We start from the raw sequence: 15,668 nt of genomic DNA, 5'->3' as shown, positions 1-15,668 counted from the left end.
ATTGTGCTCGGAAAAGATACTTGATACAATTTCAATTTTCTTAAATTTACCAAGGCTTGATTTGTGACCCAAGATATGATCTATCCTGGAGAATGTTCCATGAGCACTTGAGAAAAATGTGTATACTGTTGTTTTTGGATGGAATGTCCTATAAATATCAATTAAGTCCATCTTGTTTAATGTATCATTTAAAGCTTGTGTTTCCTTATTTATTTTCATTATGGATGATCTGTCCATTGGTGTAAGTGGGGTGTTAAAGTCCCCTACTATGATTGTGTTACTGTCGATTTCTCCTTTTATGGCTGTTAGTATTTGCCTTATGTATTGAGGTGCTCCTATGTTGGGTGCATAAATATTTACAATTGTTATATCTTCTTCTTGGATCGATCCCTTGATCATTATGTAGTGTCCTTCTTTGTCTCTTCTAGTAGTCTTTATTTTAAAGTCTATTTTTTCTGATATTAGAATTGCTACTCCAGCTTTCTTTTGGTTTCCATTTGCATGGAATATCTTTTTCCATCCCCTTACTTTCAGTCTGTATGTGTCTCTAGGTCTGAAGTGGGTCTCTTGTAGACAGAATATATATGGGTTTTGTTTTTGTATCCATTCAGCCAATCTGTGTCTTTTGGTGGGAGCATTTAGTCCATTTACATTTAAGGTAATTATCGATATGTATGTTCCTATTCCCATTTCCTTAATTGTTTTGGGTTCGTTATTGTAGGTATTTTCCTTCTTTTGTGTTTCTTGCCTAGAGAAGTTCCTTTAGCATTTGTTGTAAAGCTGGTTTGGTGGTGCTGAACTCTCTCAGCTTTTGCTTGTCTGTAAAGCTTTTAATTTCTCCATCAAATCTGAATGAGATCCTTGCTGGGTAGAGTAGTCTTGGTTGCAGGTTTTTCTCCTTCATCACTTTAATTATGTCCTGCCACTCCCTTCTGGCTTGTAGAGTTTCTGCTGAGAGATCAGCTGTTATCCTGATGGGAATTCCCTTGTGTGTTATTTGTTGTTTTTGCCTTGCTGCTTTTAATATGATTTCTTTGTTTTTAATTTTTGACAGTTTGATTAATATGTGTCTTGGCGTATTTCTCCTTGGATTTATTCTGTATGGGACTCTCTGTGCCTCCTGGACTTGATTAACTATTTCCTTTCCCATATTAGGGAAGTTTTCAACTATAATCTCTTCCAATATTTTCTCAGTCCCTTTCTTTTTCTCTTCTTCTTCTGGAACCCCTATAATTCGAACGTTGGTGCGTTTAATGTTGTCCCAGAGGTCTCTGAGACTGTCCTCTGTTCTTTTCATTCTTTTTTCTTTATTTTGCTCTGCATCAGTTATTTCCACTATTTTATCTTCCACCTCACTTATCCGTTCTTCTGCCTCAGTTATTCTGCTATTGGTCCCATCTAGAGTATTTTTTATTTCATTTATTGTGTTTTTAATCGATGCTTGATTCATCTTTAGTTCTTCTAGGTCCTTGTTAACTGTTTCTTGCATTTTGTCTATTCTATTTCCAAGATTTTGGATCTTGGAAATAGAATCTTGGATCATCTTTACCATCATTATTCTGAGTTCTTTTTCAGGTAGACTGCCTATTACCTCTTCATTTGTTAGGTCTGGTGGGTTTTTATCTTGCTCCTTCTCGTGCTGTGTGTTTTTCTGTCTTCTCATTTTGCTTATGTTACTGTGTTTGGGGTCTCCTTTTTGCAGGCTGCAGGTTCGTAGTTCCCGTTGTTTTTGGTGTCTGTCCCCAGTGGCTAAGGTTGGTTTAGTGGGTTGTGTAGGCTTCCTGGTGGAGGGGACTAGTGCCTGTGTTCTGGTGGATGAGGCTGGATGTTGTCTTTCTGGTGGGCAGGTCCACGTCTGGTGGTGTGTTTTGGGTTGTCTGCGGACTTTTTATGATTTTAGGCCACCTCTGTGCTAATGGGTGGCGTTGTGTTCCTGTCTTGCTGGTTGTTTGGCATAGGGTGTCCAGCACTGTAGCTTGCTGGTCGTTGAGTGAAGCTGGGTGCTGGTGTTGAGATGGAGATCTCTGGAAGATTTTGGCCGTTTGATATTATGTGGAGCTGGGAGGTCTCTTGTGGGCCAGTGTCCTGAAGTTGGCTCTCCCACCTCAGAGGCACAGCACTGACTCCTGGCTCCTCAATTTGGGATGATTTGTTGTCTATTCATGTATTCCACAGATGCAGGGTACACAAGTTGATTGTGGAGCTTTAATCCGCTGCTTCTTAGGCTGCTGGGAGAGGTTTCCCTTTCTCTTCTTTGTTCTCACCGCTCCTGTGTCTCATCTTTGGATTTGGCCCCGCCTCTGCGTGTAGGTCGCCGGAGGGCGTCTGTTCTTTGCTCAGACAAGACAGGGTTAAAGGAGCAGCCTCTTCGGGGACTCTGGCTCACTCAGGCCGGGCGGGAGGGAGGGGCACGGAGTGCGGGGCGAGCCTGCAGCGGCAGAGCCTGGCATGACGTTTCACCAGCCCGAGGCGCGCCGTGCGTTCTCCCAGGGAAGCCGCCCCTGTATCCCGGTACCCCGGCAGTGGTGGGCTGCACAGGCTCCCGGAAGGGCGGTGTGGACAGTGACCTGCGCTCGCACACAGGCTTCTTGGCGACGGCAGCGGCAGCCCCAACGTCCCACACCCGTCACTGGGCTCTGCGCTTTCAGCCGCGATTTGCGCCCGTCTGTGGAGCTCCTTTAAGCAGCGCTCTTAATCCCCTCTCCTCGCGCACCAGGAAACCAAGAGGGAAGAAAAAGTCTCTTGCCTCTTCGGCAGCTCCAGAGTTTTCCTGGACTCCCTCCCGGCTAGCTGTGGCACATTAGCCCCCTTCAGGCTGAGTTCTCGCCGCCAGCCCCAGTCCTCTCCCTGCGCTCTGACCGAAGCCCGAGCCTCAGCTTCCAGTGCCGCCTGCACCGGCAGGCGAGCAGACAAGCCTCTCAGGCTGGTGAGTGCCACTCGGCACCGATCCTCTGTGCAGGAATCTCTCCGCTTTGCCCTACCAAGGTATGTGGGGAGTTTCTTGCCTTTTGGGAGGTCTGGGGTCTTCTGCCAGCGTTCAGTAGGTGTTCTGTAGGAGTTGTTCCACGTGTAGCTGTATTTCTGGTGTATCCGTGGGGAGGAAGGTGATCTCCGCGTCTTACTCTTCCGCCATCTTACCCGGAAGTCTTCCAGTTTCTTAAAAAATAAACATAAACTTACCATTCAGCCTGCACATTTATCTAAGAGAAATGAAAAACTGTGTCCATACAAATCTGTACGTGGTTGTTCATAGAAGTTTTATTTATAAAACTGGAAACATCTAAAATGTTTTCCTCAATAGGTGAATGTTTAAAGAATGTTAAAACAATGTTTAAAGAAATATGGTGATACAATTAGTAGACTTTTCCCACATTTTAACATTTTTACCACTTCTCTCCAAATCAATGCAAATATTTTAAGAAGTTGAGTAATACAATTACTAAAATATTTAAGAAGAAACTGGCCTGGAAATGTTAGGCTCACATCAAATTTGAAGGTGTTTGTTTTCAGAAATGTTAACATGAAGTCATTTAAATTCAAATGATATACGAAAGTATGCATTTTGAAACCCTAATCATAAAAAGGGCTCTCACAACTTCCGGATTCTAAAAATAATATTTCAAAGCCCCAAGTGGTCTCTCAAATATCCATGATCATTAGATATCAACATACATATGTGCTCTATATTATATATGAATAAATGAAAGAAGACTAATTCAAACTTGTCTGATCTCAAAAGGAGACTTTTTAAACTTCTAAGGTAAAATGGAATACAAGATTTTTTGTGTGTACATACCATGTTAGATAAAGAAATGCAAAATATAGAGGAAAAAAAAGTAACAACACTGTTTGTAGAATATAACATGGTCCAACTATGTTGGAGAATAATTCAGCATAACCTAGTAAAGATGAGGATGGGCAATACCTATAATTTATGCTTATATTATTTCCTGTGCACATGTCAAGAATTAAACCATTGCAATAAGACATCCACAGAAATAATCATGACTCTACTGTTAGTAATAATAACTACAAAAACAAACAAGTTAACCAAAACCTACAGGAAACACTAAAAAAAAAAAAACCCACAAAAACTAAGCTAAGTAATAAATACAACAAGAAGAATAGAAACAGCCCAAGTTTCCTTAAAAAAGAGAATGGTTACATTTGGTATTTATGTACCATTTACCACCTGAAAGCAGAGGGGAAAAAAATGAAATACAGCCATGTACATCAATAAGAATGGATCTCAACCACATGATATTAAACAACATAAGCCAACTGAAGAAGAATACATGCAATATAACCCAGCGTGTACAAGCTTCAGAAAGACGAAAAATAATTAAACACTATGTTGTCCAGGAATGCGTAAATACGTTATACATATAAAGTAAAGCAAGGAAATGATGAGCAAAGTATTCACAATAGCAGCTACATCTGGGGAAAAATGGGAAAATTTAACCTGGGGACAGGGAGATGGGTAGGAAGTGCAGTAGAAGTAATTAAAGGCATTGGTAATTAAAAAATTTTAAGCCATTTATAGATATTTATTTCCTTATTAATCTTTAAATCAAGTTTTTTCCACTTGTGATCAATATCACAATTTTTTTAATGCAACTTTCAGAGCAGCCAAAGAAGCCCAACATTTTTAGCCAGCTTGAGTTAAGACTATGTCTCTTCCCTAGAAGCCTGCTAAAGGTTGCAACTCAGAACAAATTCTCATCGTCTATTAGAAATCACAACCATTTTTAGGTATAGTATTTAAGAAAGTAAACTCTGCAGCATGGTGTCAAGTCAGTATGATAAAGCCTGAATTACAAGTTCAAAGGACAACTGTTCATTTCACTTTATGCAATGCTGGCTACAACCAATATTATGTTAATTATAGCTTTAGTCCAGGTTTTCCTCCTTCACTTCCTGCTCTTTGAAACATTTCCTTATTTTTCTTACTTTCTTTACTAGACTTGTTTTAATGGGGTAAGTATAAGCTTTTGAATCTCAACTTCCCTGATTTTTTTGTTGTTGTTGCAATTATTTAAAGTCTCTGAGCCACAATTTAATTATCATTAAAATAGATAATAACACATACCTCATAGTGTATTTTTGCAATTAAAATAATATAAATCTTTCTAGCATAACACCTAGAAATTAGGAGATGTTAAATAGAATTTAGCTCTCCTTGCATCCTTTTTCTTATTTCAGTTTCAGGTCTACCCTTTTGGCTAGACCTGCAAGAGTGCTCTGACTAGTTCCTTTCTTTCTTTCTTTCTTTCTTTCTTCCTTTTTCTTTTTCATTTGCACTTCATCTATCCCTTAGTATTCCTGATCCAGATCTTCACTTTCTAAAATATTTTTTCTTCCTTTTATTCTTAATCTACCCATTTTTTCAATGACTTTATATAATAAAGATTTATTTTTGACTCACAGCATAATCAACCCTAGTTGAATGTACTCATTTTTAAAATGGCATTCTGTCTCTTATTTTTTTTTTTTCCAAACCTGTTTTGTTCTGAACTCAAACCTGCTCACCTGACCAATAGGTCAAAATTTCTACATCATCGCTGTGGCTATGTTGGCAGGTGCTCTCATGAGTCACATATAAGATTAATATGTAAAGAAACCCTCATTTATCCTTTCCTCTAAATTATTGCAGTCATTCTCCCGTGACCATTGCCAGCTTGAACACACAAAAATCCATAATGTAGGTACAAAATAATTTTTATACAATTAGTTTTTTGGGGGCAAAACTTTACATTTTATTCACTGAAAATATGTCATAAGAAATTCTAGGATCAGTGTACTGTCTACACTTAGCAGAGATCCTATTTCAGTATTGATTGTTGTTACATCTTAAGACTAGATGGATTATTTCTCCCCACAAAAAGCATACTCAAATTACCAAAAACATTAATCTTTCTGTGGGCATAGGAGGAGTCAAGATTTTCCTCCATGTTTAAAATTCAGGAGGGACACCTTCTAAACCTTCCACATAGTTTAAAATTAGCCAGCAGTATATTTTTGCATATTAGTACTCTCACATACCAGTATTGTAAATACATATAAAATGTGTTCTGTTGGTATTTAATTACTTCTGTTCATAACAGATCTCTGACGTCCATTATAGATAGTTTATATTTGTGGTACATCATTATCTTGACACATACTGAGACAATCACTTGTGTTTACAGGCTTCCCAGGCTTATTCAAACTTAATGGGTAATAAGCAGCAGAAGAAACTCAATATTTTTGAAACTCACAGATATTGAGCATAAAAAGTACATTTGATTTTGTCCATAGAGCTCCCCAAATTTCTGTTATATAAGAAGGTGGAAAATTACAATGGGAAGAAAGACAAAGAACAAGTTAGGTATCTATGGTATGGCGCCCTGCCAAATAGTTATGATAAGTCTGTACTGCTGCAATAAATGAAACAGCATCTGCATTGTACAGAAGCAATTAAGGAGTGGTTCCCTAGGCTACTTTAGTCAACACTATTTTGAAGGGGCAAAATAATATCTAGGATCACTCTCACTAAAAGAACCCCAAAGTTAATGGGATGTGTTATTAATACTACATATGTAGGGTTTTTACTTTAAAAAAATATCTTGCTTGAAAAAAATTTTATTTTCTTTCTCACTTGACATGATCAGAAAGGATTATGGCTCAGAAAGCAGACATCAAAATGAGATCATATAAAAACAAGTGAAATAAGGTATTAAACATTTAATTGATATTCAGACTTACTCAGTGTTAGTTCAATTTTGGTTTTATGTGTGAATTCCAACCAAAAAACATTTTTTAAAATCAAAAATGTGAAAACTAATATTGGTACTAGTTTCTCTTATTAGATTAAGATTTTATCAATTTATTCTTTGCTTTCATACATTTCTATGTGACCAAAAATACTTATATAATACAAGTGGCATGTCTGGGCTTCTTTTGCATTGTTTTATTTTATTTGATCATGAAATGGAATCCTGTCATGGGAAATAGTTAATCAGAGTTTGTGAACACCACATACCTAAGCACAGCAAATATACAAAAAGTAACATAATAAGGTTTCTACTCCTTGGAGATTCATGTTCCTTTAAGAAAATGAAAGAACAGGAAAGAAAACCAAAACAAAACAAAACTGGAGAACCATATATGCAGTATACAAAATTGATATGTGGAAATCTGTTGCTTTTCTATACACCAACAGCAAACTATCAGAAAGGGAATTTTAGAAAACAATTCTATTTACAATTGCATCAAAGAGAATAAAATACCTAGAAATAAATATGACCAAAGAGGTAAAAGACTTGTACTTAGAAAACTATATGACACTGATGAAAGAAATCTAAGACAACACAAATAGAAAAGATATATCATACACTTGGATTGGAATAATTAATATTGTTAAAATGACCATACTCCTCAAGATAATCTACAGATTAAATTTAATCCTTATCAAAATATCAATGGCATTTTTCATGGAACTAGAACAAATAATTCTAAAATTTGTATGAAAACACAAGAGACTCTGAATAGCCAAAACAATCTTGAGAGAGAAGAAAAAGCTGGAGATATAAGCTCCTTGATTTCAAACTACTACAAAGCTACAGTAATCAAAACAGTATAGTACTGGCACAAAAATAGATACATAGATCAATGGAACAGAATATAGAGATAGGAAATAAACCCCAAACTTATGTGGTTAATTAAGGTAAGAATATACAATGCAGAAAAAGCCTCTTCAATAATGGTGTTGGGAAAACTAGATAGTACATGCAAAAGAATAAAACTGGATGACTTTCTCATACAATATACAAAAATAAACTGAAATGGATTAAAAACTTAAATGTAAGAGCATAAACCATAAAACTCCTAGAAGAAAATATAGACAGGACATTCTTTGACATTAGACTTAGCAATATATTTCAGATATGTCACTTCACTCCAGGGTAACAAAAGCAAAAATAACAAATGGTATTAAATCAAACTAAAAGCCTTTGCACTGTGAAGGAAACTATCAACAAAATGAAAAGGCAGTCTTCTGGATAGGAGAAGATATTTGCAAATGATATGTTCAATAAGAGGTTAATAGTCAAAATACACAAAGAACTCCTACAACTCAACATCAAAACAAACAACCAGATTTGTAAAATGAACAGAAGACCTGAATGGACATTTTTCCAAAGACAAACAGATGACCAACAGACACATGAAAAGATGCTCGACATCAGTAATCATCAGCGAAAGGCAAATCAAAACTACAGTGTGATACCACCTCACACCTGGCAGAATGGCTATCATCAAAAGATAACAAGTAACAAGTGCTGTTGAGGATATGGAGAAAAGGAAACCCTCATACACTCTTGGTGGGATTATAGATTGTTGCAGCCACAATGGCAAACATTATGAAGGTTCCTCAAAAATTAAAAATAAAGTTGCTATGACCCAAAGAGAAAAAAAAACAAAACACTAATTCAAAAAAATGGATGTACTTCAATGTTCACTGCAGCATTATTTACAATAGCTAAGACATGGACGCAACCAAAGTATCCATTGATAGATGAATGGATAAAGAAAATGTGACATATGTATAAATATTACTCAACCATAAAAATAGAAATCTTGACATTTGCAATAACATGGATAGATCTAGAGGATATTATTCTAAGTGAAATAAGTCAGACAGAGAAAGACAAATACTACATGATTTCACTTATATGTGAAATCTGAAAAATGAAGCAAACCAATAAACTAAACAAAAGAAAGATTCATAGATACAGAGAACAATTGGTGGTTGCCAGCAGGGAAGGGGATAGGGGACTGGGTAAAATAGGTGTAGGGGATTAAGAGGTGCAAATATCCAATTATATAATAAATAAGTTGGAGATGAATATATAGCATAAACAATATGGTCAATAGTATTGTAATAACTTTGTACGAGGACAGATGGTTACTGGACCTATCGTGGTAATCATTTCATAATGTATGCAAATGTCAAATTATTATGTAGTACACTTGAAACTAACATAATATTGCACAAAAAATATATTTATATTTTAGAAAAGGAATATTTTTTAGGTTGAAATAATATAATCAATTGATAATTATTTTACTTTAATGATAAACTTAGGTTACCATGCACTTAATTTAACCACTTTCAACATAATTCACCTAACAGCTGTTAAAAATAACACACATAATTCCTATAGCTAATCTAATCATGACTCCATCCTCAGTCCATTATGGTGTTTCCTTATTGAAAGCAAATGCTTCATAACCTACAAATAACTCTTTTGGTGATGTTGTTGCTGTTCTCTAGTATTTTGAATGGAAATTGGTTTAATGGGTACTGGACTTTTTCTTCGTTCATTTCTTTCTTCATATAGACTCCATGGACATTTTACTAATTTGAGCATCTCCTTTTTTTTTTTTTTTTTTTTGCGGTACGCGGGCCTCTCACTGTTGTGGCCTCTCCCGTTGCGGAGCACAGGCTCCAGACACGCAGGCTCAGCGGCCATGGCTCACGGGCCCAGCCACTCCACGGCATGTGGGATCCTCCCGGACCGGGGCACAAACCCATGTCCCCTGCATCGGCAGGTGGACTCTCAACCACTGCGCCACCAGGGAAGCCCTGAGCCTCTCTTTATCAACCATTTTGAGACTCTCCATTTCATTAACACATGAGTATTTCAGACCACCAGTCCTCAAGGTCTTTCAATAACTCTGAAATTCCTATCTTTATAGTCAGTTGTTCCATTATATCTCTGTGAATAAAACCAAGCTGTTAGAATGAACATTGTCATGTACACTTCAATCTTTTATGCCTATCCATTTCCTAGGGTCACCTATGTTTAACACTCATTCATAGTAAACACTTCAATGACAAAAGAATATGTATTTAAAGGAGGAGTAATTTTTGATTGAAGAAAGGGAACTAAAGGTTCTAAACATTAGTATCATATTCACATACTCATAATGAATTATATTACTCTTTATTTCCGGTAGAACTATATATGCGTGAAAAATAAGCATTCAAAGGTATAAGAATGTGTTATTTAGCAGTTACGGGGTTTTTTTGTTGTAAGTAGTGTAACTGCATAATTGTTGAATATCGCTTTTAGCATTCAAGTTTCTTCCTCTCTTATTTCCTCACTACTGTTCTTTGTACTCTGGAAATGTTAAATATTTAGCAATGAAAAGATTGAAGCTCCTAGACTCCAGTTCTCTAAGAAATAAACATTTGATTGAATTTGCCTAAAAAAAGAAGTTACATAATTTATAGACCATTTTCTTTCTAACAAAATATCAATGGAATGAACACTAAGAAACATATTATATATCCAAATTGAAATGTACATGAAGGCTGATAAGACATTTCTTACTGTGAAAGTATTTCTTGCTTTATTTCTTTCTGCACTATAAACTGTTTCTCACAACACCTGGTTGGTCTATGGATCATGGAGATTAAAACTATTTTCATAATAACACTTAGGTGTTACTTGCCATTTTCACTTCTTTGACACTGCACTAATGGTGCAAAAGCAGTAGTGGGTGAAAGTGATTGTATAAGTTAGACAATGGCTCTAAATTGTAACAGCAGTCACTTACAGAGAAAATAAAATGCCAATTTTACTTAAGATAAGCTAGTAATATTTATTCATTCAATTAAATAAAATTAAATATATCATTTAAAAATATATCTTTTTATGAAAGTAGTCCTTACAACAAAATGGGAGGCAAACTGTGGTTATTAAGACTGCAGCATTTGGCAGACATTTTCTTAGAAATGAACAAAATGAGCATTCCACTTCAAGGAAAACAAATTACAGTATTTATATTAAATTATAAAATTTAAGATTTTAAGAGAAAATTAAAATTTTGGAAAACTTGTACCTGTCACCATGAGCTTGGCAATTTCCTGATTCTTAAAGACTTTTCTAATTAGATCAGTGGTGACATTAACAAAGATATAACTTTCTTTTGAAATTTTTAAGTGGAGAGTGATAACATTTGGAACGACATAATCAGTGAACAAATATTTTCCAAATGACGAGTCCATGATGTTCCGAATCATTTATGGCTAAAATGTTCCTTCAAAGTGCAAACTACACAAATGGATTTTAATATAAGATAGTACTAAAGTTTAGTAATAAGCTTTCATATTCCACATTGCAATTTACTTGGAAGAAATTACCACATGTTGAATTTTGTTTTGTATCATAAAAGGATATCCACTATTATCTAAAAAGACTATTAAAATACTTCCCCTTTTTTAAGTATGTATTTGTGGGAGCCCCACTTTTTTCATATATTTCAATCAAAAGAGCTAATTAAAATTATCTTCTACTCAGCCAGCAATTAAAGATATATACATAAGTGTAAATCTCTGTTATTTACCTCACTAGCTTTTTATTGTTTTGGAAATGTAGTCATTTTTCATTTTTATAAGAGATATCAACTTTTGTCAAAATATAACGGGTTTTATATTATTATTAACCTAGTTAATAATTAAATATTTAATGTTTTATTGCTTTATTATTTCAATATGGAGAATATTAATAGATATACCCACATTAAGAAAAAGCTCTTTGAGAATCTCAATAATATTTAAGAGGAGGCAAAGTGTCAAGGTTTTTATTTCTTGACCTAAGTATTTGATACACAGAAGTTCACTTTGAGGTAAATAATTGAGCTGTACAGTTTTTGTTTTGACCCCTTTTGTATACATGCAAGCTATGTTACACAATTTAGAAAACTTTAAGAAGAGAAAGTTTGCTAGAGTCTTTTGAAAGACTTTTTTCTTATCATGAAACTTCCTTTCTTGTGGTAAATGACTGAAAAAGCAGCCTGGATTGCCATTGATAGCTACCTTATAATAAACCTTGGAATAACTGAGTCTCCCAAAAGCAAGGATTTATTAATTCTATTAATGTACCTGTGCATTTTAAACTTTAAATACAGAATTTTATGAAATTATGGCTGTAATATTATTTATTCCTTCCTGATGCTTATACTTTATGTACTTAATATTATTTAATTAACTAGAAAATATAGTACAGTATTGAATAAAATTGATAAACACAGTCATTCTTGTTTATTTCTACATTTCCAAAAGAACAGTTTTAAAACGTCACTCTCAACTATCATGTTTGCTGAATTCTTTGGATTAAAGAGTTCCTGTTATATTTAGAAGCCATATATGTAACTTGAGTTTTTTTTAACTATGCATAGATGTTGAACTTTATTAAATAATTTTCCCACATTTATTGAAATTATTATATGGGTTATTTCCTTTATTTCTTTATTCTGCCACTGTGTTCGATTGTATGACTGATTTTTTTAAATGTTAAATCAATTTTGCTCTCCTGGTTAATTTTTATAACCAATTTGGTAATAAGATATAACTATTTAAATATATTTCTGAGATTATTTTGCTATTTTGTTAAGTATTTTTCAAGTATATTCATGAATGATGACCTATAACTATCCTTTCTTACGATAGCCTCTTTGAGTTTTACTTTTGAAGTTAACCTGGACTCATAAAATCGATTGGGAAGTGTTCCTTTTCATATTCATGACAAGAGTTTGTGTGAATCTTTTTAAATTAAGCTTATTATTTCAAAATAATTGTAAAGTTACATGGAGTTGTAAGAAATAATACAAAGTGATTCCCACATACCCTTTATGAGTTTACCACAATGGTAACATTTTATGAAACTATACAATATCACAATAAAGATATTGACATTGATACAATAAAGACAAAACAATTTCATCAATAAAATAATATGTTATCCTTTTATACTCACCCCACATCCCTCCTAACCCCTACTCCCCATCCCTGAACTCTGGATACCACTAATCTGTTATGTAAATGGAATCATATAAAATGTTATATAAATGGAATCATAAATTATGTAGTCAGTGTTTTTCAATCAGCATAATTCTCTGGAGGTTCATTTGGGCTACTGCTTCTATCAATGACTATTACCTTATATTGTTGAGTAGTATCCCACGGTATAGATATACCACAGCTTGTTTAACCAGTCACCCATTGAACGACATTGGGTAGTTTCAGCTGATATGAATATTTGTGTATAGGATATTGTGTGAACATAATATTTTCCTTTCTCTGGAGTTAATTGCTTAGGAATATAATTTCTGGGTTACATGGTAGTCACATATTAATTTTACCTACTGTTTTTGCTTTTTTTTTAAATGAGATAAAATTTACACAAAATAAAATTAACCATGTTAAAATTTAGAGTTCAGTAGCATTAGTGCATTCACAATGTTGTGCAATCATTACTCTATCTCATTCTAAAACATTTCATCACCCCAAAAGAAGACCCCATACCCATTAAACACTCACTCCCCACCTCTCTTTACCACCAGCCCTGACAACCACTAATCTGCTTTCTGTCTCTATGGATTTAACTATTTTTGGTATTTTATATAAATGGAATCATATAGTATGTGACATGCTGTATCTGGTTTCCTTCACTTAGAATAATGTTTTTGAGGTTCATCCATACTTAAGTATGTATCAGACTTCATTCCTTTTGGGGGCTGAATAATATTTCATTGTATAGATAATACTACATTTTGTTTATATATCCATTTGATGATGGATGTTTGGATTGTTTCCACATTTTGGCTATTGTGATTAGTGCTGCTATCAATATCTGTGTACAAATATCTGTTTGAATACCTGTTCTCAATTCTTGTGAGTATATATCCAAGAGTGAAACTGCTGGGTCATATGGAAGTTCTGTGTTTAACTTGTTGAGGAACCACCAAATTGAAATAGTGTTTGTGAGGGCCTTTGGTGTGGGAAGATTTTTTTCTGTCCATTTTAAGTAAGTTCTATGCAAATAATTAGTCTGCCCAAGGTATACCTTTGATGGGTCCTAATCCAATGTAGAGATTTTTAATTGAGCTCATCCATAATTTATAAGCCCCTAGATTTCAATACCTGATGCTTGTAGCTGCATGAAGCTTTCAAAAATGTTGGTCAGTATCTCTAATTCTATTAATTTGTTAGTAATACAGCTGATTCCTACTGAACTGGTAAAAGCCCAGAAAAGCAGTAGCTCCTATAACCTGAGTAATTTACTAGGTCTCCAACCTCCCCCAAATCCTGGCCTAGTAAATTTTCACTATTCTATTAAATCACTATTCTATTAAATCATAAAAAATGATTTAAAGCAGAGTTTTAAAATATTTTTTTTCTGATTTTTCTGACCATTTTAAGTAAGTTCTATGCAAATAGTCTGCCACTAATTAAAGGAATATACAAATACCTATTATTTCATTATTTCATTATTTCATTGCTATAGGCACTAGAGATTCATTCTAAATGAATGCATATGTCAATGATCCACTATCTGTTCTGAAAGGCAAATTTTCCCTTCCATTATACTGTTTTAATACATTCCTCTGTGCAAAATAAATCATTCATCCCTTCCTTTGATGTTTGGACTTTGCCAGTAACAGTTTATAAACAGTTTGTTATCTGCCTCTCTCACATATCATTTAGCCAATATCCTTATATTTCCTCATGATGAATTCCAAAGATGTTTTTCTTGTTCTTTTGGGAATTCTTTAAATATTTTCCAAATATTTTTGAACATGTGATTCTCTGAAAAAAATGTTCTGCATTAAGTAACAAAGTCTGTATGAAGTTGACTACAAAGGCACATGAGAAATTTTTTACAGTGATGGAATTATTCAATATCTTGGCTGTGTTGATATTTACACAGATATATGTGTTTGTCAAAACTCATAGAACTTTACAACAAAGAAAGGTGAATTTTTCTGTACATGAATTTTTTAAAGTGAATCAAAATATAATTTGGAGGGAAAAAGAAGCCTATGGAATTCTCTGCTTGAGAAAATAAAAGCATAGATTGGTGTCCATACTAGGCTGTAATCACAGATAAATCATAGCAAAGGTCAAGGAATATGTCTTATAGCACACGTGTTATCCTGGCATTATTTAATGACCCCTAAGACAGTCACCCTGACCTTCTGAATCTGCTCTGCATTGTCCAGTATAGTAATCAACAGCCACATGTGGCTATGTAAATTTAAATTTATTAAAATTAAATAAATTGGGACTTCCCTGGTCATGCAGTGGTTAAGAATCTGCCTGCCAATGCAGAGGCCACAGCTCCTATCCTTGGTCCAGGAAGATTGCACGTGCTGTGGAGTAACTAAGCCCCCAGGCCACAACCACTGAGCCTGCGCTCTGGAGCCCCCGAGCCACAACTACTGAAGCCTGAGCACCACAACTACTGAAGCCTGAGCACTGCAAATACTGAAGCCCACATGCCTAGAGCCTGTGCTCCGCAACAAGAGAAGCCACCACACTGAGAAGCCCATGCACTGCAACAACGAGTAACCCCCGCTCACCGCGACTAGAGAAAGCACGCAACAACGAAGACCCAACACAGCCAAAAATAAATAAATTAAAATACATAAATAAATAAATTAATTAAAATTTTAGTTTCTCAGTCACACTAGCCACATTTCAAGTGTTTAAACAGGCAAAATACCTTCGATGCTACCACATTGGACAGTACAGATATAGCATATTGCCATTATCACAGAGCAGTCTACTAGACAGCTCTGTTCTAAATAGTTACCTAATTACTCTTAAGAGATACCCAAAG

This window comes from Hyperoodon ampullatus (assembly GCF_949752795.1).
Source record: "Hyperoodon ampullatus genome assembly, chromosome: 5".
NCBI classification, from domain to species: Eukaryota; Metazoa; Chordata; class Mammalia; order Artiodactyla; family Ziphiidae; genus Hyperoodon; species Hyperoodon ampullatus.
The sequence above is the reverse complement of the archived record's forward strand: the minus strand, read 5'-3'. Positions refer to the sequence as shown.